This window comes from Hordeum vulgare, chromosome 3H, assembly GCF_904849725.1.
Source record: "Hordeum vulgare subsp. vulgare chromosome 3H, MorexV3_pseudomolecules_assembly, whole genome shotgun sequence".
Lineage (NCBI taxonomy): Eukaryota > Viridiplantae > Streptophyta > Magnoliopsida > Poales > Poaceae > Hordeum > Hordeum vulgare.
Window position 1 is genome coordinate 339,195,103 of NC_058520.1, and position 22,932 is coordinate 339,218,034.

Genomic DNA, 22,932 nt, shown 5'->3' on the forward strand with positions numbered 1-22,932 from the left:
GGCAATATAAAGTGATGTTCCTTCACACTAAGAGGTCACACATCCAAACCTCAAAAGCGCATGACAACCTCTGCTTCCCTCTGCGAAGGGCCTATCTTGTACCTTTACTTTTAATACTTAAAAGAGTCATGGTGATTGATGACCCACAAGTATAGGGGATCAATCATAGTCCTTTCAATAAGTAAGAGTGTCAAACCCAACGAGGAGCAGAAGGATCTGACAAGTGGTTTTCAACAAGGTAAAATCTGCAGGCACTGAAATTGTCGGTAACAAATGATTGTGTGGTGAGATGATTCGTAGCAAGCAACAAGTAACAAAAGTAGCAACGGTGCAGCAAAGTGGCCCAATCCCTTTTGTAGCAAGGGACAATCCTAGACAAAGTCTTATAGGAGGAAAAACGCTCCCGATGACACACGGGAATTTCTGTCATGCTAGTTTTCATCATGTTCATATGATTCCCGTTCGTTACTTTGATAGTTTGATATGTCGGTGGACCGGCGCTTGGGTACTGCCCTTACTTGGACAAGCATCCCACTTATGATTAACCCCTCTCGCAAGCATCGGCAACTACGAAAGAAGAATTAAGACAAAGTCTAACCATAGCATTAAACTAGTGGATCCAAATCAGCCCCTTACGAAGCAACACATAAACTAGGGTTTAAGCTTCTGTCACTCTAGCAACCCATCATCTACTTACTACTTCCCAATGCCTTCTTGTAGCCCAAATAATGGTGAATTATTATGTAGTCGACGTTCACATAACACCACTAGAGGAAAAACAACATATACCATATCAAATTACCGAACGAATACCAAATTCACATGACTACTATTAGCATGACTTATCCCATGTCCTCAGGAACAAAAGTAACTACTCACAAAGCATAATCATATTCATGACCAGAGAGGTAAAGAGTAGCATCAAGGATCTGAACATAAACTCTTCCACCAAGTAATCCAACTAGCATCAACTACAAAGAGTAATCAACCATACTAGCAACCTTACAAGTACCAATCGGAGTAGCGAGACGGAGATTGGTTACAAGTGATGAACTAGAGTTTGGAGATGAGATGGTGCTGATGAAGATGTTGATGGTGACGAGTCCCCTCCGATTAGAGGAGTGTTGGTGATGACGATAGCGACGATTTCCCCCTCCGGGAGGGAAGTTTCCCCGACAGGATCGTCCTGCCGGAGCTCTAGATTGGTTCTGCTCAAGTTCCGCCTCGTGGCGGCGACGAAACCACGAAAAAGCTCCTCCTTGATTTTTTTTCCAGATGAAACCCTTCATTTAGCAGAAGAGGGGGGCCAGTGGGCCAGCAGGCTGCCCACAAGCCCTCATGGCGCGGCCTGGGGGGTGGTCGAGCCGTGCAGACTTGTGGCCACCCCCTAGCGCCCCTGTGGCGCTTCTTCGACCCAGTATTTTTTATAAATCCGGAAAAAATCCTCGTTGATTTTTACGGCATTTGGAGTTGCAGAGAATAGGTATCTCAACTTTGCTCCATGTTCAGACTAGAATTCCAGCTGCCGGTATTCTCCCTCTTCATGTAAACCTTGCAAAATAAGAGAGAAAAGGCATAAGAATTGTACCATCAAGTGAAATAACAGCCCAAGAAGCGATAAATATCAACATGAAAACATGATGCAAAATGGACGTATCAACTCCCCCAAGCTTAGACCTCGCTTCTCCTCAAGCGAAAACCTAGCTCAATAAATATGTCCACATGTTTAGGGAGAGAGGTGTCGACAAAACAAGATACGAACATGCATGCATCATGATCATGCTCAGAACAGCAATACCAACATATAATCTCTCATGCTAAAGTGATAATTCCTTCACAAAGTAAAAGCATGGATCAAAAACCTTACCGAGAAGTAACAACCGATAGCCTTTAGTCATTGAAGCAATTGCAATTTATCACAACATCCGAAAGAGTCAAATAAGAGCTTGTAAAGCAAATCCACATACTCAATCATTCTTTCGTTCTCTACAATTGCTACAACTCATGTGGTACTCATGAGATCAAAGTTTCAGCTGGACACAGAGAAAGATAGGGGCTTATAGTTTTTCCTCCCAACTGCTTACCTCAAGGGTAATGTCAACAATAATAGTTCATGAATACTTACTTCCAAGTTGACATATGAATATAGATCTTTCCCAAGCATATGACGTTAGCCAAGATAAAGGCGAAATAGGGAATTGGTGAAGATCACCATGACTCTTTCAAGGGCAAAAAGTAAAGGTACAAGATAGGCCCTTCGCAGAGGGAAGCAGAGGTTGTCATGCGCTTTTGAGGTTTGCATGCGTGTCCTCTTAGTGCGAAGGAACGTCACTTTATATTGCCTCATGTTATAAAGAACTTTATTATGCAGTTTGTCGCTTTTATGTCTTCCTCATCACAGGTTCGTACAAAGCTTATTTTCCACACACTGATAGATCATACATATTAGAGAGCAATTTTTATTGCTTGCACCGATGACAACTTACTTGAGGGATCTTATTCAACCCATAGGTAGGTACGGTGGACACTCATGGCAAAACTGGGTTGAAGGTTTATGGATGCACAACTAGTATATCTACTTGGTGCGGGAGTTTTGGCTAATATGAGGTGGAAGCAATCGTCACATGCTAAGGGATCTCTAATAATATAACATTGTTCGGAACCAAGCAAACACAATTCATTATGTAGTCTTCCTTGTCCAACATCTACTTCTAGGCATGCAATAGTTTAGTGAGTGTTCACAATCATAGATGGTGTCAGAGATGATATATTTATAGGTGAATCTCTCCTTCTTTATCACTTCCTATTAATTGCAACCATGACCAAGGTCTACGTTTTCCTACCCTCAACAAGTATCAATCCTCATTCTTTTTATATGTGAAGCCATAACTTCCCATAAGATCATTACACGATCTTTCATGCTTTTGTTCTATTCTCACTCTTTTGATCATGGCAGGAGGCAAACCCTTGAACTAAGACACTCTTTATTATATGGCTCACGAGCTCGAATACATCGGGGTGACACAGAGCAAAACTCAAGACTAAAACACTAAGACTTTTAATCTACTAGAGGAAGAGAAAACTTAAAAGGAAAACTAAAACAAAGGTAAAGGCAAAAGATGTGATGGTGATACGATACCGGGGCAACTCCCCCAAGCTTGGCACAAGCCAAGGGGATTGCCCATACCAATGCTCAGTTGTCTTCCTTTGGTAGTGATGGTGGTGGAGTAGTTGCAATCTTTGACTCCAAGAGGGCCATTAATCTTTGATTTATACCTTGGAGATCTGCGATATGTTTTTCCAGCAAAACAACTTCACGAGTGAGACAAGTATTGCTAGCATGAGTTGTTTCACAAAACCTCAAGAGTTCAATCAACGATGGAGACAGTAGGTGGAGGTAGGGTTGGAGGAAATCCACTTCTTCAACTTCTTCCTTGTTGATCACAGATTGCACTTCATCCCATGCCTGATTCTTCTCCTTAGCTTTGCCCTTGGTTTATTTAGGTAGCCCTTCCTTAGCCTCCATGACCTCCATCCTTTTCAGATCAGCATGTACTTCTCCATAGACTTGAGGGAGATTGTTCTCCCCCACGGATTCCTGAGTCGACAACTTGCTCTAAATCTGCGGCAAAAAACAGGCTCGAAACGAAAAACAGAAGAAATCTGCGTGATGCAGGGGTCAGACCAAACGGGAGTATATATAATGATTTTTTCCAGACCAGAAGGAGTACCCTACACGAAAACGGAGTACGGGAGGCGCACGAGGTGGCCACAAGCCCTCACGGTGCGGCCAGGGGGTGGGCATGCGCCGTGTAGGCTTGTCGCCTCCTCGCGCACTTTCTGGACTACTTCCAATTTTTTTATTTTTTTCAAATATTCAAAAATGGAGAAAATTTCCTACTGGAAAAGTTTTGGACTCTATTTTCTTACCGAATCACATACCTCTTCATTTTTGGAGTCTGAAGCAGGCTGATAAATGTCCCTTAGGTATTCTTCCGGAGTTATGGTATTGATAATATTGCTTTCAACATTTATGGGAGTACCTGAGATATAATGCTTGATTCTCTGCCCATTTACAACTCTCGGACAATTACCCTCCATGTTGTTGATCTTGATAGCACCGGAACGATATACTTCCTCAACAACATAGGGACCTTCCCATTTAGAGAGAAGCTTGCCTGCAAAGAATCTTAAACGAGAGTTGTATAGCAAGACATAATCACCTACATTGAACTCACGCTTTTGTATCCTCTTATCATGCCACCTCTTAACCTTCTCTTTGAACAACTTGGCATTCTCATATGCCTGAGTTCTCCATTCATCAAGCGAGCTAATATCAAATAACCTCTTCTCACTAGCAAGATTCAAATCAAATTTGAGCTCTTTGATTGCCCAATAAGCTTTATGCTCTAGCTCAAGAGGTAAATGACATGCTTTACCGTACACCATTTTGTACGGAGACATGCCCATGGGATTCTTATAAGCAGTTCTATAAGCCCACAGTGCATCATCAAGCTTCTTAGACCAATTCTTTCTAGACCTGTTGATAGTATTTTGCAGAATTAGTTTAATCTCTGTGTTGCTTAGCTCTGCTTGACCACTGGACTAAGGATGGTAGGGAGACGCAATTCTATGGTTGACATCGTACTTAGCAAGCGTTTTACGGAAAGCACCGTGAATGAAATGTGAACCACCGTCGATCATTAGATATCTAGGGACTCCAAATCTAGGGAAAATGACTTGTTTAAGCATCCTGATAGAAGTGTTGTGATTAGCACTACTAGTGGGGATAGCTTCTCCCCACTTAGTGACGTAATCAACAGCAACTAGGATATGAGTATACCCGTTGGATTTTGGAAAAGGTCCCATATAATCAAAGCCCCAAACATCAAATGGTTCAATGACAAGTGAATAGTTCATAGGCATTTCCTGACGTTTGCTAATATTACCTATTCTTTGACATTCGTCACAAGACAAGACAAACTTACGGGCATCCTTGAAGAGAGTGGGCCAATAGAAACCTGATTGCAATACCTTGTGTGCAGTTCTATCTCCTGCATGGTGTCCTCCGTAGGCCTCGGAGTGACACTTCTGTAGGATCTGTCCCTGTTCATGTTCGGGTACACAATGTCTACTAACACCATCTACTCCTTCCTTATAAAGGTGAGGATCATCCCAAAAGTAGTGTCTCAAGTCAAAGAAGAATTTCTTCTTTTGCTGGTACGTGAAACTAGGTGGTATGTATTTGGCAACGATATAGTTTGCATAATCAGCATACCACGGGGCACTACCTGAAGCATTGATGACATTCAATTGCTCGTCGGGAAAGTTATCATCAATAGGTTGTGGGTCATCAAGAACGTTCTCCAGCCTAGACAAGTTATCTGCTACAGGGTTATCAGCACCCTTCCTGTCAACAACGTGCAAATCAAATTCTTGTAGCAAGAGAACCCATCTGATAAGTCTAGGTTTAGCGTCCTTCTTCTCCATGAGGCACTTAATAGCAGCATGATCAATGTGAATAGTGACTTTGGAATCAACTATGTAAGACCTGAACTTTTCACATGCAAACACGACTGCTAAAAATTCCTTCTCTGTAGTAGCATAGTTTCTCTGGGCACTGTCTAGAGTTTTACTAGCATAGTGAATAACATTCAACTTCTTATGGACTCTTTGCCCTAGAACAGCACCAACAGCATAATCACTAGCATCACACATGATTTCAAAAGGTAAGTTCCAATCAGGTGGTTGAACAACAGGTGCAGTTATCAAAGCCCTCTTAAGTATTTCGAAGGCTTCCTCACAATCATCATCAAAAACAAAAGGAATATCCTTTTGCAAGAGATTGGTAAGAGGCCTAGAAATCTTAGAGAAGTCTCTAATGAACCTTCTATAGAAACCAGCATGACCAAGGAAACTTATTATACCTTTGATATCTGTGGGGTATGTCATTTTCTCGATTGCATCAACCTTAGCCTTATCGACTTCAATACCTCTTTCAGAAAATTTATGTCCTAAGACGATGCCTTCATTAACCATAAAGTGGCACTTCTCCCAATTCAATACAAGATTGGTGTATTTACATCTCCGCGGGACTCGATCAAGGTTGTTGAGCCAATCATCAAAGGAATACCCGTAAATGGAGAAGTCATCCATGAAAACCTCGACAATCTTTTCACAGAAGTCAGAGAATATAGCCATCATACATCTTTGAAAGGTGACAGGTGCATTACATAAGCCAAAAGGCATACATCTGTAAGCAAAGGTACCGAAAGGGCAGGTGAAAGTGGTTTTCTCCTGATCAGATTGTGCAACTGGTATTTGGGAGAAACCAGAATAACTGTCTAGAAAGCAAAAGTGTGTGCGTTTAGATAGCCTTTCTAGCATTTGGTCGATAAAAGGCAAAGGGTAATGATCTTTCCTAGTGGCTTTATTCAATTTCTTAAAATCGATCACCATCCTATAGCCAGTAATAATCCTCTGTGGGATCAATTCATCCTTATCATTAGGGACAACGATAATGCCTCCCTTCTTAGGGACGCAATGCACCGGACTCACCCAATCACTATGAGCAACAGGATAGATACTACCCGCTTCCAGGAACTTTAGTATTTCTTTTCTTACTACTTCTTTCATCTTAGGGTTAAATCTCCTTTGATGATCAGCAACTGGTTTGAAATCAGGATCACTTTTAATCTTGTGTTGGCATAGAGTGGGACTAATGCCCTTAAGATCATCAAGAGTATATCCAATAGCAGCACGGTGCTTCCTCAGAGTTTTTAGTAACTTCTTTTCTTCATGCTCTGAGAGACAAGCACTAATAAAATCATAATATATCTCTTTTTCATCAAGATAAGCATACTTAAGAGTATCAGGCAACTGTTTAGGCTCGAATATAGGATCACCCTTTGGTGGAGGTGGATCCCCAAGCAGTTCAATAGGCAAGTTATTCTTAAGGATAGGATATTGTTCTAAGACAACACTATCTATTTCATCCCTTTCATCCATATGCATATCATTTTCATGCTCAAGCAAGTATTGTTCTAAGGGATCAGTAGGAGGCACGGCAATAGAAGCTAAGGAAATAGTTTCATCCCTACGAGGCAACTCCTTTTCATAAGGTTGTCTACCAAACTTGGAGAAATTGAACTCATGTGACACACCTTCAAAGCCAACAGTGTCAGTTTGCTTCTCACAGTCAATATGAGCATTGACGGTATTGAGGAAGCGTCTGCCAAATATGATGGGACAAAAGCTATCTTGTGCGGTAGCAAGAACAAGGAAATCAGCAGGATACTTCATTTTACCACACAAGACTTCAACATCCCTAACAATTCCCACAGGGTAGATAGTATCTCTATTGGCAAGCTGAATAGTGACATCAATGGGCTCTATCTCAACAGGTGCAATCTCATCTTTGATTTCATCGTATAAGGATTGAGGTATTGCACTAACACTAGCACCCACGTCACATAAACCATGATAGCAATGATCTCCTATCTTAATAGAAACCACAGGCATGCCAACAATAGGCCTATGTTTGTCTCTAGCGTGAGGTTTAGCAATTCTAGCAGCATCTTGACAGAAGTGAATATTATGTCCCTCAACATCGTCGGACAGAAGATCTTTGACAATAGCAATGCTAGGTTCAACTCTAATTTGCTCAGGGGGTGTAGGTGTTCTAATGTAGCCTCTACGTATCACGGTTGAAGCTTTAGAATGATCCTTTATCCCAACAGGGAAAGGTGGTTTCTCAATGTAAGCACTGGGAACCACGGGATCATTATAGGCAATGACTTTCTCTTCAACTCGAGTGGGTTTAACTACATTGACTTCTAAAGGAGGAGGATATTTAAACCACTTCTCTTTGGGGAGATCAATATGAGCAGCAAAATATTCACACAATGAAGCTACTATCTCAGATTCAAGTCCATACTTAGCGCTAAAGTCACAAAAAGTATTTGTCTCAACAAAGGATTTAATGCAATCAAACGTGAAATTCATACCGGACTCCTTAACTTCTTCAATCTCCCAATCTTCAGAGTTGCGTTTAATTCTCTCCAATAAATTCCATTTGAAGTCAATATCTCTCTTCATAAAAGAACCGGTACAAGAAGTGTCAAGCATGGTGCGATCATCATGAGGAAGCCGAGCATAGAAGTTCTGAATGATAATTTCTGTCGAGAGCTCATGATTGGGGCATGAATATAGCATTGATTTAAGCCTCCCCCAAGCTTGAGCAATGCTTTCTCTGTCACGAGGCCAAAAATTATAAATATAATTCCGATCATGATGTACTAAATGCATAGGATAAAACTTTTGATGAAATTGCAATTTCAATCGATTGTAGTCCCATGATCCAGTATCATCACATAGCCTATACCTTGTCAACGCCTTATCCTTCAAAGATAAAGGAAAGACCTTCTTCTTGACCTCATCCTCAAGCAAACCTGCAAGCATAAATAAACCAAAAACTTCATCTACATAGATTAGATGCAAGTCAGGATGTGATGTTCCATCTCCTGTAAAAGGATTAGCCAGCAGTTTCTCAAGCATACCCGAAGGAAATTCAAAGAAAATATTTTCAGTAGGTGCAGCAGGTTGAGGAGCAACTCTCTGTGCTTTCGTTCGAGGTGAAGATACCCCGAACAAGCCCCTCAAAGGATTAGTATCCATAGTTACAAGTGACAATAAATTTCAGCACACTATATGAATGTTTCCTTACCAAGTTCCACTTACCAAAGGCGCTTCACTCCCCGGCAACGGCGCCAGAAAAGAGTCTTGATGACCCACAAGTATAGGGGATCAATTGTAGTCCTTTGGATAAGTAAGGGTGTCGAACCCAACGAGGAACAGAAGGATCTGACAAGTGGTTTTCAGCAAGGTAAAATCTTCAGGCACTGAAATTGTCGGTGACAAGTGATTGTGTGGTGAGATGATTCGTAGCAAGCAACAAGTAACAAAAGTAGCAACGGTGCAGCAAAGTGGCCCAATCCCTTTTGTAGCAAGGGACTAACCTGGACAAAGTCTTATAGGAGGAAAAACGCTCCCGAGGACACACGGGAATTTCTGTCATGCTAGTTTTCATCATGTTCATATGATTCCCGTTCGTTACTTTGATAGTTTGATATGTGGGTGGACCGGCGCTTGGGTCCTTCCCTTACTTGGACAAGCATCCCACTTATGATTAACCCCTCTCGCAATCATCCACAACTACGAAAGAAGAATTAAGACGAAGTCTAACCATAGCATTAAACTAGTGGATCCAAATCAGCCCCTTACGAAGCAACGCATAAACTAGGGTTTAAGCTTCTGTCACTCTAGCAACCCATCATCTACTTACTACTTCCCAATGCCTTCCTCTAGGCCCAAATAATGGTGAAGTATTAAGTAGTCGATGTTCACATAACACCACTAGAGGAAAAACAACATACAACATATCAAATTACCGAACGAATACCAAATTCACATGACTACTATTAGCATGACTTATCCCATGTCCTTAGGAACAAAAGTAACTACTCACAAAGAATAATCATATTCATGACCACAGAGGTAATGAGTAGCATCAAGGATCTGAACATAAAATCTTCCACCAAGTAATCCAACTAGCATCAACTACAAAGAGTAATCAACACTACTAGCAACCTTACAAGTACCAATCGGAGTCGCCAGACGGAGATTGGTTACAAGTGATGAACTAGGGTTTCGAGATGAGATGGTGCTGATGAAGATGTTGATGGTGACGAGTCCCCTCCGATGAGAGGAGTGTTCGTGATGATGATGGCGATGATTTCCCCCTCCGGGAGGGAAGTTTCCCCAGCAGGATCGTCCTGCCGGAGCTCTAGATTGGTTCTGCTCAAGTTCCACCTTGTGGCGCCGGCGAAACCACGAAAAAGCTCCTCCTTGATTTTTTTTCAGATGAAACCCTTCATATAGAAGAAGAGGGGGGCCAGTGGGCCAGCAGGCTGCCCACAAGCCCTCATGGCGCGGCCTGGGGGGGTGGCCGCACCGTGCAGGCATGTGGCCACCCCCTGGCGCCCCTCTGGCGCTTCTTTGGCCGAGTATTTTTTATAAATCCAGAAAAAAATCCTCGTTGATTTTTATGGCGTTTGGAGTTGCACAGAATAGGTATCTCAAATTTGCTCCACTTTTAGACCAGAATTCCAGCTGCCGGTATTCTCCATCTTCATGTAAACCTTGCAAAATAAGAGAGAAAAGGCATAAGAATTGTACCGTGAAGTGAAATAACAGCCCAAGAAGCGATAAATATCAACATGAAAACATGATGCAAAATGGACGTATCAATGATTGACACCAATTCCTTATTTCGCCTTTATCTTGGCTAACGTCATATGCTAGGGAAAGATCTATATTCATATGTCAACTTGGAAGTAAGTATTCATGAATTAATATTGTTAACATTACCCTTGAGGTAAGTAGTTGGGAGGCGAAACTATAAGCCCCTATCTTTCTGTGTGTCCAACTGAAACTTTGATCTCATGAGTAACACGTGAGTTTTGGCAATTGTAGAAGGCGAAAGGATGATTGAGTATGTGGATTTGCTTTACAAGCTCTTATTTGACTCTTTCCGATGTTATGATAAATTGCAATTGCTTCAATGACTAAAGGCTATTGGTTGTTAATTCTCATTAAGGTTCTTGATCCATACTTTACTTTGTAAAGGAATTGTCACTTCAGCATAAGAGATTATATGACGATATTGTTGTTCTAATTATGATCATGATGCCTGCATGTCCGTATTTTGTTTTATCGACACCTCTATCTCTAAACATGTGGGCATATTTATTGATCTCGGCTTCCGCTTGAGGACAAGCGAAGTCGAAGCTTGGGGGAGTTGATACGTCCATTTTGCATCATGCTTTTATGTTGATATTTATCGCTTTATGGGTAGTTATTACACTTCACGGTACAATACGTATGCATTTCTCTCTTATTTTATAAGGTTTACATGAAGAGGGAGAATGCCGGCAGCTGGAACTCTGGTCTGAAAAAGGAGCAAGTTTGAGATACATATTCTGCGCAACTCTAATAGCAGTGAAAATCAACGAGGAATTATTTTGGAATTTATAAAAAATACTGGGCGGAAGAAGTACGAGAGGGGAGCCACCAGGAGGCCACAAGCCTGCCACGCGCGGCCTACCCCCTGGCCGCGCCTAGGTGGCTTGTGGGCCCCTGTGGCCCCTCTGGCTCCCATCTTTTACTACAAGGAGGGTTTCGTTCCAGAAAAAAAATCAGGAGGAGGCTTTCGGGAGGAATCGCCGCCGCCACGAGGCAGAACTTGAGCAGAACCAATCTAGAGCTCCGGCACGGCCGTCCTGCCGGGGAAATTTCCCTCCCAAAGGGGGAAATCGTCGCCATCGTCATCACGAACACTCCTCGCATCGGAGGGGACTCATCACGATCAACATCTTCATCAGCACCACCTCATCTCCAAACCCTAGCTCGTCTCTTGTACCCAATCTCCGCCTCACGACTCTGATTGGTACTTGTAAGGTTGCTAGTAGTGTTAATTACTCTTTGTAGTTGATGCTTGTCGGACTAATCGGTGGAAAATCATATGTTCAGATATCCAATGCTATTCAATACCTCTCCGGTCATGAACATAATTATGCTTTGTGAGTAGTCACTTTTGTTTCTAAGGACATGGGATAAGTCTTGCTATAAGTAGTCATGTGAATTTGGTATTCGTTCGATATTTTGATGTGTTGTATTTTGTCTTTCCTCTAGTGGTTTTATGTGAACGTCGACTACATAACACTTCACCATTATTTGTGCCTAGAGGAAGGCATTGGGAAGTAATAAGTAGATGATGGGTTCCTAGAATGACAGAAGCTTAAACCCTAGTTTATGCGTTGCTTCGTAAGGGGCTGATTTGGATCCACTAGTTTAATGCTATGGTTAGACTTTGTCTTAATTCTTCTTTCATAGTTGTGAATGCTTGCGAGAGGGGTTAATCATAAGTGGGATGTTTGTCCAAGTAAGGGCAGCACCCAAGCACCGGTCCACCCACATATCAAACTATTAAAGTAGCGAACGCGAATCATATGAACATGAAGAAAACTAGCTTGACAAAAATCCCCATGTGTCCTCGGGAGCGTTTCTCCTCTTATAAGAGTTTGTCCAGGCTTGTCCCTTGCTACAAAAGGGATTGGGACACTTTGCTGCACTTTTGTTACTATTGTTACTTGCTACTTGCTACGAATCATCTTACCACACAACTATGTGTTACCGATAATTTCAGTGCTTGCAGAGAATACCTTGGTGAAAACCACTTGTCAGTTCCTTCTGCTCCTCGTTGGGTTCGACACTCTTACATATCGAAAGGACTAGGATAGATCCCCTACACTGGTGGGTCATCACACGTCTCAAGAGACAACAATCAAGTTGCGGACGTTCTCGCGTTCTTAGGCGCAGCACGCGACCCCGTCCCCAATAACATATACTTGGAAAGGATCTTTAAGCCATTCATGGTATGGTAGGACTAGTCTGGGAGAAGAATAGCCGACGGTGTGGAGCAAACTGTACCCCCACCGTAGCCAAGCAAGACGATCGAGTCATCGGCGAGCCTTCCATAAAGGAAACACCCTTGACCCATGAGGTCATGGTAGTAATCGCTCCATGGACCGAACCATTCCTTGCTTATCTATCACACAAGGAGCTCCCCGAGGACCAAACTGAGGCATGGCGCATTATTCGCCGACCTAAGCCTACAAGGTCCATGAGGGTGAGCTATATAAAAAGAGCACCACCGGAGTACTTCAACGGTGCATATCCGAAGATGGAGGGAAGCAATTGTTGGCTGAAGTACACGCAGACATGGGCGGCCATCATGCAGCAGCCCGGGCCTTGGTCAGCGAGGATTTACAAGCTAGTTTTTTCTGGGCAACAACTCGAGAAGACGCCCACGCACTTGTTCAGTGCTGCACGGGTTGCCAACTCTTCGTGAATCAAAGCCATATTCCCCCCCCTCGGGCGATTCCGATCTCTTGTCCCTTTGCGGTCTGGAGTCTAGACATGGTCGTTCCACTTAAAGGGGGGACCAAGAAAAATAAATATCTCCTGGTTATGATCAATAAATTCACCAAGTGGATCGAGGAAAAGCCGGTTAGTTCCGCCAAAGCCAAGTCGGTCATCGACTTCATATCTGGCGCAGTGCACCGTTATGGTGTCCCGCACAGCATAATAACCAACAATGGATCCAATTTCACCGCCCACGAGGTGGAGGATTGGTGTGCAAATCTAGGCATAAAGCTCGATTACGCCTCAGTTTACCATCCACAAACCAACGGACGGGTCGAACGAGCTAATGGGATCATTATGAGTGGTATTAAACCACATCTAGTATGCTCTCTTATAGAGTCCGACTGTCATTGGGTGGAGGAACTCGATTCCATACTATGGGGCTTGCATACCACCCCGAACTGTTACACAGGATACACGCCATTTTTATGGTATACGGGGCCGAAGTGGTCCTTCCCTGTGATATTATCCACGACACACCTCGTGTGCGTATGTACATGGAAAAGGAAGCCAAGCTAGATCGGCAGGATGACTTGGACGCCTTAGAAGGCGAGTGTGAGATAGCTCGGGCCCGATCTATCAAAGAAGAGAAGTTCGGGACAAGGCATACAACGCGAGCGAACTAGTGCTTCGCCTCCCAGAAAAGAAGAAGCATAAACTTCACCCAAAATGGGAATGCCCTTCATAATCGATAATGTTTTAACAGGAGGAGCTTCTTGTCTGCGCAATCCAGGAGGCAATCGGCTGGAGCCAAACCCATGGAACGTGGCTCACACTCGGTGTTTCTACGGCTGGACCAGCATCGTTGCCTCTGTATTTTTTCCTCTCTCTTTATTTTTCGAACATTTGTTGTTTTTTCTGTCTTTGTAGGATCTTCCTAAATTATCTCCACGTGAGTTCGGCTTAACCGAACACTTGTATTTTTCTGAATACTCATGTAAATTAGAATATTCAAAGATAGAACATGGGGGCTTCTTAATGAAGCAATCGGCTATGTTTAACATACCCATCCATATAAACCTCGACTCAAAGTAAATTCGCGCCATGGTATGCATAAACTAGACTTAAGATCTTTGCAAAGCTGGGTTGCATCACTCCTATGCTTACTCTCTACGTGCCTTAATCAGCTAGAGAGTAAAGGGAGCACCTCTGTGATTGATCCGACCAGTTCGCCTAGAATCGTACCTAAGATGGGTGAATCCGAAAGCTAGTGTTCTTAATATACAACTTGGTCGACAACGAACGAGGTCAATTTAACCGGCAGTCCTTGCCATTGCATATCCGTGTTATTTAGAAATGCATTCACAACAAGTACAGATTATGTAGCAACCTGGAAAAAGGAATCCATAAAGGAACTATTCTTTCCGGAAGATTTTTCTTACATTTCATCGTAATATAACATAATACTCTCATACCATTTGTTTGTTCACACCACATGGCCGGATTGCCTTGTTCTCGGAAATTGATTCCTGCTATCATCAGGTATAAAGTACGAAACACTACCGGGTTATTGAAATATGGGAGGTAGAGGCCGATGGCCGGTTTATGCCAAACATTACAAATATGAAGGTAAGTGTCTTGGTACACAAAATATAAACTTTACACATGGTTACCCCCTTGGTTGGTCGAGATCATCTATTATAGTATCCAATGCACAGTCTTGCTGCGACAGACAGGATGTCGGCATCACTTGGTCGTACACTAGGTGTAGAGGCATCTCCGCGCCATCAGGGCCCACTGGACCAACTTGGTCCATGTGTTCGGGATCAAGACGGGCGAAGCGGGTCTTCACTATAGCCCATGCTTCCGGAGCTCCTTCTTAGTAGGATGAAATCTTCCATTGCTCGAAACAGCTCTGGTCTGTTTTGAACAGTTCGGATAGTTCAACCATCCGTTGTGGCAGAGTTTGGTCTCGCCATAAAGCTTGGATCATATTCCGCATGGCTTTTTGACCCGCTAATGAACAACAGAAAGCTCTTGTAGCATATCCCTTCAGAAGGAACCGACTTGTGTCATGGGATGCCCAGTCGAGAGACCTTTTTAGGAAGAAAGAATGATGGAAGTCTTTTAGTGTACCGTCATCACATAGTGATTTATCAAACAAACAGGTTAGGGATTTTTACTTACAATCTCTTTAAATGTTGATTCTCTTCGTTGCTATGCACCAGTTGAGCTTCTAAACTTCAATCTCTTCGGCTTGATTTTTCATCTCCTACTTGAGCTGGTTATTTTCTTTGCGGCATCTTGCAAATATGCGATGACCGGCTTCAAGGTGGGATTCGACGTACCATTGAGAATCACGAGCTGGGTCTAGATCCTTCTGCATATGGCTTATGGATTCGCCTACTCTATCAAGAAATCATGTGATAAATAAGTGGACCTATGTAATTTGCCACATCATCAATCAAATTACCCTTACCATGTGCTTCCCTGGTAAACAAATTCACATCCTCGAGCTCTGTCCTGCTAGCTTGGAGTTCGGTTTGAATTCATTGCACATCTTCGGACAATTTATTATTATCCTACTTAAAAAGGGTGGAAAATAAAAATAAATGGTTAGGTCGAGCCTTAACTTGGCCGTACCGACCAAATTAAGGCTCGGGGGCTACTAGGAATGAACTTTGGTTCAATTACCAAAATACCGATGAATAAGTGTAGTTTGGTTGACGTCTGCAAAGCCACTTCTTTGAGATATTCCGCGCAGTGCCAAGATAGGCATAGGTTGAGTTTAGAGCATTAAAATCTTGCTCGAAGAAGATAGGGTGTCGTAAGGACTCCTTGCATTGCCGATGATACATAGCGCTCTCAACTTCAGAGTTCGTCGCTGAAAAGTCCACTGAAGGGCCAGGCGGCGGGCAAGTGTTTGGAGCGCCCGCATTGGCTGAATAGCGTGGGTTGGACTGGTTTCCCAAAACCTCGGCCATGTTATCGGACGAGGTGGGTCGCGCTTGTTTTCTTCGATTATCGGCAAAAGGGTTGTAATTATACCAAATAAACCGTTGTTATTGTAAAGACAAATGGTGGGTACATGTACCTGGCTGAAGGGGTGGCCGAGGTATTGCCCACCACCTCCTGTTCGGGAACTTGTTCGTTAGTTGACATAACCTCGGCCGGGGGAACATGGTATGTTTTTCAGCATGTGTTCCGACCATGTTTCGGCACACTCCCGTGATGAGTGGTTACCTTCCGCTTGCTTGCTGGAGATGGGAGGGATCTGGGGTTATCGGCCAGAAGGGCCACCACTTGTACGTCAAGGCTCTCCTGGTAAAATACTCCATCATCAAAGATAATGGAAATTTCCGGATCCTCATGGAATCGAGGGTCATCATCACGAGCAAAGTCCTCGGGCTGGGGAGTGGGGCATTTCACTGTCTTGATCCAGCGCTTCCAATCCTACAAGCAAAGGATCAGGGGTTTATGATTATCGGTAACATGAATGAATGAGATGGACATAAATGTATCCATACTTACCCACGGAATGGGGTAATATGACGCAAAACCTTCACTAAAGGCGAGACAGGTGAAATCTTCCTTTTCCCCCTTGAAGAAATGGGTCAGAATAGCTGCTAAAGCTTCCCGGGTGTCTAGTCCTTGCCGCTTGGAGCATGTCAAGTCACTCATCCCGATGTAATTCCACAAAGGGTCTATGCGCTGCTGAAGCGGTTGGACGCACCTTGTGATTACGATGGCCATCACTTGTACGATGGTCAGCCTACTATGAGCCAGCATTTTTACCTTGGCGGCTAGGCGCATCACTTCGGAGCTCTCCTCTTCGGAGGTACTCTTCGGACGCCAACAAAATCGTTTCCTCAATGGAGCCATGGAGTACTCGGGAAGGCTTCTCCGAACTGGCTCAAATAAAGGAACATAGTCGATAGAAAACCACCCCGAAGACCATTCGTCTGTCTCCTCATTCGGTGCACCCACTGGGTATCCAGTGGCTGCTATACACCACACCTCGGCTCTACCTACTTCCCGAATGGACATTCCTTTAGCCTGGGGGGCGAGGCACGAGTATTTTCTCCACAAATTGAAGTCAGGTTTGCAGCCTAGAAACATCTCGCACAAAGCTACAAAGCCTGAGATATGGAGGATAGAACCTGGGGTCAGATTATGGAGTTGCAACCCATAAAACTCCAGCAGACCCCTCAGAAACGGGGAATGGGAAATCCCAGCCCGCACAACAGGAAAGAAGTAAAATAGATAGATCCTTTCGCCTCTTTGCGGGGCGGGGAATTTTTCTGCGAGGGTCTCGCCGTTGAAGGAGGTTAGGCCGGCGCACGTGGGCATGAGACCAGATGAGGGAAGATACCCTTAGACTTCAAGGTCTTGCAACCAAAGCTGGGAGACGGAGCAACTTGCCCAATCTCCTCGATGAGGGCCAAGGGGACGAGAAGTGGATCCCACCATGGCGCTAACTGCTGGGACTCTAGGGTTTCTTTGTGGCACTTGTGGAGGTGGCCCGGCGATAAAGCCTTGGACATAATTCCTCGTTTATTTATAAGAGAGGTTGCCTCCCCTCGCGTTTGTAAGGGACGGCTCTGTTGAGAATTTTTGGGACGTGTGCTTATTTTAAGTTGCATGGTGTTCAACAATTATTATTGATCTTTGGGGAAGGGATTAAAAGTTATGGGTCCCGCGACGCTTCAATATTCGTGGGTTCGCCAAAGACGAGTTCATCATGTTACAAATCGGGAGAGGAACTCGCCTTTCAAGCCGACTACCAGAGACGCGTGGAGTTGCCGACGACTATACACAACAGCGTTGAAGGCTAGTTCAGGGGCTACTCACGGAGTCCTGGATTAAGGGGTCCTCGGGGTGCTAGCCCATGGAACACATCATCGAAGTCCGGATAGTTGACAACCTCGTATGCAGGAAGGAAGGCTCTGAGGACTGGCGTGGACTCCATGCTTGGAAGTACTAGGTCGGCTCACTCACCCCCGAGTATAGTCGGTAACTTGTAAACCTTAGGGTCCCTGGCGTCTATATAAACCAGACGCCCCTATCCATGTAGAGGAGCCTGAATCATCTAGGGTTTACCATATACGTTCTCAAGGTAGATCTACTTTGTAATCATCTTCATCAATACAATCAAGGAGGACATAGGGTATTACCTCCATAGGAGGGCCCGAACCTAGGTAAAGTGTTGTCTCCCCCTTCTTCCTACAACCCATCGATCCAAGATCCATAGTTCAGGACCCCCTACCCGAGATCTGCCAGTTTTGGCACCAACAAAAGGAAGCTGGGAAGCCATGTAACGTCGACATCGAGCTACTGCTCCCCGCCATGGTCGCCAGACGTCGTCGTGAAATTCATCTGCTATAGATCATCCCCGGCCGCCCTCAGCTGCTTTTTAGAACCGATGTGAGCCCATGATAGTTCTACCCCTAACCCCGTCGTCGACCTCCTCCTCTAGCTACCGCTCCCGCAAACCCGAGCTCTCGGCACCGCCCAGCTCTTCACCGTCACCATTACATGCTACCCCAGCACACACCACGGCCTCCCCTAGATGCTCTACATCACAGGTTTTCTAACGCGCCTAGCCCGGCGAGCTCTCATCACAAAAATGGTCGGACGTCTAACTCTTGCACCCTATGTTTGCATCGCCTAACGTGGCCGTCATTAGTGCCTAATTTCCAAGCCTAATCAAACCATTGAGTGACTGACGGTGGGTACATGCCTCTAATTAAACAGAATCAATTATAATAGAAACTTAATTAAAAACCCTAGATGTGATAGTTGGGGCCCCACGTCAGGTTTGACTCACATTTAATCAAGGATGACATATGTTGATGTCATAAATTATTTCTGGTTTTCTCTTATTGTCTAAATGATTTAGAAATTCCAGAAAATAGTGGAAACTTCTAAAAATCATATAAAATTATCTATAACTAAGATGAAAAAAATTATGTATGAAAAATGATCACAAAAATATGAAGAATATGTTTATGCCATGTTCATGCATGTTTGAACAAGTTAACATCACCAAGTAGGGAAAGTGATGGTTAGGACAATTTGATAAATAATGTTGGAGTTGGAATTTAGTATATATTTGAATTCCACTTCACTTAATATGACTATATATTGCATTAAGTCAATTCAATGCTTTAACATGACATATCATCCATCTAATTGTGCATTGCATGAATTGAATATTTTTCCCTCTTGTTTGTCAGTGGTTGTTCTCCCTCGGTAGATGGTTCTGACATTATGATCGTTGTCACCGATGAAGACTCGCTATTATCTTCAGAAGTGCTAGGCAAGCAAACCCCCTTGAGCATTTCGATACAATCCCACTCGCTCGTAGCTTCTCTCTTTTCCTACATTAGGACAACAATGATTCAACGGTTACATGTTCTGCTAGTTGAAACCGTTCCTCTGCATGACATGTCTTTGTCATAGTAAATAGTTGAAACCACTTAGCATGAGTAGCAACTGCTTGAGCCTTGATGCGCTTACTCATCCATGCTTTCTTACTATGCCTGCTATGCTTAGAATTGTGTTGGGTCTGATCCATCTGGGCGATGAACTGGAATGGTATTGATCATGTCCTATTGTGTCAAAGCTAAGTTTGTGAATCCAATTTGGTAAAGGTAGCGATGAGAGGCCATGTAGGAGTACATGGTGGATTGTCTCATTGAAACCGCTCTTAGGACCTTGATGACCCACAAGTATAGGGGATCAATCGTAGTCCTTTCGATAAGTAAGAGTGTCGAACCCAACGAGGAGCAGAAGGCTCTGATAAACAGTTTTCAGCAAGGTAATAACTGCAAGCACTGAAAGTAGCGGTAACAAGTGATTGTGTAGTGAGGTGAAACGTAGAAAGCGAAAAGTAGCAAGTAACAAGTAGTAGCAACGGTAGCAAAGTGGCCCAATCCCTTTTGTAGCAAGGGACAAGCATGAACAAAGTCTTATAGGAGGAAAAACGCTCCCGAGGACACACGGGGATTTCTGTCATGCTAGTTTCATCATGTTCATGTGATTCGCGTTCGTTACTTTGATAGTTTGATATGTGGGTGGACCGGCGCTTGGGTACTTCCCTTACTTGGACAAGAATCCCACTTATGATTAACCCCTCTCGCAAGCATCCGAAACTACGAAAGAAGAATTAAGACAACGTCTAACCATAGCATTAAACTAGTGGATCCAACTCAGCCCCTTACGAAGCAACGCATAGACCGGGTTTAAGATTCTGTCACTCTAGCAACCCATCATCTACTTACTACTCCCCAATGCCTTCCTCTAGGCCCAAATATGGTGAAGTGTTATGTAGTCGACGTTCACATAACACCACTAGAGGAAAACACAACATACAACATATCAAAATACCGAATGAATACCAAATTCACATGACTATTATCAGCATGACTTATCCCATGTCCTCGGGAACAAAAGTAACTACTCACAAAGCATAATCATAATCATGATCAGAGGTGTAATGAATATCATCAAGAATCTGAACATAAACTCTTCCACCAAGTAATCCAACTAGCATCAACTACAAAGAGTAATCAACACTACTAGCAACCTTACAAGTACCAATCGGAGTTGCGAGACGGAGATTGGTTACAAGAGATGAACTAGGGTTTGGAGAGGAGATAGTGTTGATGAAGATGTTGATGGAGATGACTCCCCTCCGACGAGAGGAGTGTTGGTGATGATGATGGCAGGATCGTCCTGCCGGGGCTCTAGATTGGTTTTGCTCAAGTTCCGCCTCGTGGCGGCGGAGAATCCACGAAAAAGCTCCACCCTATTTTTTTCCTGGACGAAACCCTTCATATAGAAAAAGAGGGGGGCAGTGGGCCCCTGGTAGCGCCCCTCTGGCACTTCTTTCGCCTAGTATTTTTTATATATTCCCAAAAAATTCCACGTTTATTTTCAGGGCATTTGGAGTTGCGCAGAATATAGGACTCAGACTTGCTCCTTTTCCAATCCAGAATTCCAACTGCCGGTATTCTCCCTCTTCAAATAAACCTTGCAAAATAACATAGAATAGGCATAAGTATGGTACCACAAAGTATAATAACAGTCCATAAAGCGATAATTATCAACATGAAAGCATGATGCAAAATGGACGTATCAACTCCCCCAAGCTTAGACCTCGCTTGTCCTCAAGCGAAAACCAAGATCCATAAACATGTCCACATGTTTAGGGATGAAGCTGTCGATAAAACATAATACGGACATGAGGGCATCATGATCACACATAGAACAGCAATACATCATAAAGATTCTTATGGGAAAGTAACAATTCCTTCACAAAGCAAAGTATGAAACAAAAACCTTACCGAGAAGTAGCCAACAACAGTCCATAGTCATTGAAGCAATTGCAATTTATCATAACATCAGAAAGAGTCAACTAAGAGCTTGTAAAGCAAACCCACATACTCAGTCATCTCTTTTGTTTTCCACAATTGTTACAACTCACGTGGTACTCATGGTATCAAATTTTAGCTGGACAGAGAGAAAGATAGGGGCTTATAGTTTTGCCTCCCAACCATTTACCTCAAGGGTAGAGTCAAAAATAATAAAGCATAAGTACTCATCTCCAAGTTGATATATGAATATAGATCTTTTCCCTAGCATGTGACGGTAGCCAAGACAAAGGCAAAATAAGGAATTGGTGAAGATCACCATGACTCTTTCAAGGGTAAAAATTAAAGGTACAAGATAGGCCCTTCGCAGAGGGAAGCAGAGGTTGTCATGCCCTTTTGAGGTTTGGATGCGTGTCCTCTTAGTGCCGAGGAACGTCACTTTATATTGCCTCCTGTGATAAAGAACTTTATTATGCAGTCTGTCGCTTTTATGTCTTCCTCATCACAGGTTCGTACAAAGCTTATTTTCCACACACTAATAGATCATACATATTAGAGAGCAATTTTTATTGCTTGCACCGATGACAACTTACTTGAGGGATCTTATTCAATCCATAGGTAGGTATGGTGGACTCTCATGGCAAAACTGGGTTGAAGGTTTATGGATGCACAAGTAGTATCTCTACTTGGTGCGGGAGTTTTGGCTAATATGAGGTGGAAGCAATCGTCACATGCTAAGAGATCTCTAAACATATAACATTGTTTGGAACCAAGCAAACACACTTCATTATGTTGTCTTCCTTGTCCAACACCTACTTCTAAGCATGTAATAGTCTGGTGAGTGCTCACAATTGTAAAAAGTGTCTAAGATGATATATTTATATGTGAACTTCTCTTTCCTTATTACTTCTTATTAATTGCAACAATGACTGGGGTCTATGTTGGTCTATTCTCAACAAGTTTCAATCATCATACTTGTTATATGTGAAGCTCTCACTTTTCATAGGATCATCTCATGATCTTTCATGCTATCGTTCTTTTAATACTTTTGATCACGGCACAAAACAAAGCCCTGGACTAATATACTCTTTATTATATAGCTCGCAAGCTTGAATACATCGGGGGAGACACAAGGCAAAGACTCAAACTAAACACTAAATATTCATTCCACTAAGAGAAGAAATAAAAACTGAAAAGGAAACAACTAAAACAAAGGTAAAAGCAAAAGATATAAAGGTGATACGATACCAGGGCAACTCCCCCAAGCTTGGCACAAGCCAAGGGAGTTGCCCATAGCAATGCTTAGTTGTCTTCCTTTGGTGGTGATGGTGGTGGAGTTGTTGAAGCAGTCTGATCCTCCGTCTTCCATGGCATAGGTGCTCCATCATGGCAGGATGAACGAGTCGCCGGAATCATCAAATCTGCAACCAATCGTATTGATTTAAATCTATACTCATACTCACAGTTTTGGTTCTGCAGGTCATAGATCTGGCCCTGGAGTTGATCAACCCTGTCATAGAGCCTGGAGAGGTGCTTCCCAATGTCAATGGCATCCATCTTGTGCTTGTTGGTG